The sequence below is a fragment of the Scyliorhinus torazame genome, chromosome 16 (assembly GCF_047496885.1).
Source record: "Scyliorhinus torazame isolate Kashiwa2021f chromosome 16, sScyTor2.1, whole genome shotgun sequence".
Lineage (NCBI taxonomy): Eukaryota > Metazoa > Chordata > Chondrichthyes > Carcharhiniformes > Scyliorhinidae > Scyliorhinus > Scyliorhinus torazame.
In genome coordinates this window covers 11,776,305-11,778,308 of record NC_092722.1, presented here as the reverse complement: position 1 = coordinate 11,778,308, position 2,004 = coordinate 11,776,305, and positions in this window count along the sequence as shown.

Genomic DNA, 2,004 nt, shown 5'->3' with positions numbered 1-2,004 from the left:
CAGTGTGTTTGTCTGTAAGAGTGTTGTGTTTGTGTATCAGTGTGGTGTTTGTGTGTCAGTGTGATGTGTTTGTGCGTCTGTGTTGGGTTTTTGTGTGATGTGTTTGTGTGTCAGTGTGATGTGTTTGTATGTCTGTGTTGTGCTTTTGTGTGATGTGTTCGTGCATCAGTGTGTTGTATGTTGTGTGTGTCAGTGTGCTGCGTTTGTGCTTCAGTATGTTGTGTTTTTTGGTTTGTCAGTGTGTTGTGTTTGTGTATCATTGTGTTGTGTTTTTGTGTGTCAATGTGTTGCGTTTGTGTGTGTTAGTGTGTGTGCATGGTGTTTTTTGTCTTTACGTGTGTTGTGTTTCTGTGTCTGTGTTGTGTTTTTGTGTGATGTGTTTGTGTGTCAATGTGTTGTGTTTCTGTGTCAGTGTGTTGTGTTTGTGTGCCAGTGTGATGTGTTTGTGTGTCAGTGTGATGTGTTTTTGTGTCAGTGTGATGTGTTTGTGTGTCTGTGTTGTGTTTGCGTGTCAGTGTGATGTGTTTGTGTGTCAGTAAGTTGTGTTTGTGTGTTAGTGTGGTGTTTGTATGTCTGTGTTGTGCTTTTGTGTGATGCGTTTGTGTCAGTGTGTTGTGTCTGTGTGTCAGTGTGTTGTGTTTGTGTGTCAGTGTGATGTGTTTGTGTGTCAGTGTGATGTGTTTGTGTGTCAGTGTGATGTGTTTGTGTGTCAGTGTGATGTGTTTGTGTGTCAGTGTGATGTGTTTGTGTGTCAATGTGTTGTGTTTGCGTGTCAGTGTGATGTGTTTGTGTGTCAGTAAGTTGTGTTTGTGTGTTAGTGTGGTGTTTGTATGTCTGTGTTGTGCTTTTGTGTGATGCGTTTGTGTCAGTGTGTTGTGTCTGTGTGTCAGTGTGTTGTGTTTGTGTGTCAGTGTGATGTGTTTGTGTGTCAGTGTGATGTGTTTGTGTGTCAGTGTGATGTGTTTGTGTGTCAGTGTGATGTGTTTGTGTGTCAATGTGTTGTGTTTGCGTGTCAGTGTGATGTGTTTGTGTGTCAGTAAGTTGTGTTTGTGTGTTAGTGTGGTGTTTGTGTGTCAGTGTGTTGTGTTTGTATGTCTGTGTGTTGTGTTTCTGTGTCTGTGTTGTGTTTTTGTGTAGTGTGTTTGTGTGTCAGTGTTGTGTTTCTGTGTCAGTGTGCTGTGTTTGTGTGTCAATGTGTTGTGTTTGTGTGTAAATGTGCTGTGTTTGTGTGTCAGTGTGATGTGTTTGTGTGTCAGTGTGATGTGTTTGTGTGTCAGTGTGATGTGTTTGTGTGTCAATGTGTTGTGTTTGTGTGTAAATGTGCTGTGTTTGTGTGTCAGTGTGATGTGTTTGTGTGTCAGTGTGATGTGTTTGTGTGTCAGTGTGTTGTGTTTCTGTGTCTGTGTTGTGTTTTTGTGTAGTGTGTTTGTGTGTCAGTGTTGTGTTTCTGTGTCAGTGTGCTGTGTTTGTGTGTCAATGTGTTGTGTTTGTGTGTAAATGTGCTGTGTTTGTGTGTCAGTGTGATGTGTTTGTGTGTCAGTGTGATGTGTTTGTGTGTCAGTGTGATGTGTTTGTGTGTCAATGTGTTGTGTTTGTGTGTAAATGTGCTGTGTTTGTGTGTCAGTGTGATGTGTTTGTGTGTCAGTGTGATGTGTTTGTGTGTCAGTGTGATGTGTTTGTGTGTCAGTGTGATGTGTTTGTGTGTCAATGTGTTGACTTTGTGTGTCTGTGTTGGGTTTTTGTGTGAAGTGTTTGTGTGTCAGTGTGATCTGTTTGTGTGTCAGTGTGATGTGTTTGTGTGTCTGTGTTGGGTTTTTGTGTGATGTGTTTGTGTGTCAGTGTGATGTGTTTGTGTGTCAATGTGTTCTGTTTGCGTGTCAGTGTGATGTGTTTGTGTGTCAGTGTTGTGTTTGTGTGTCAGTATGTTGTGTTTGTGTGTCAGTGTGTTGTGTCTGTGTGTCAGTGTGATGTGTTTGTGTGTTTGTGTTGGGTTTTTGTGTGATG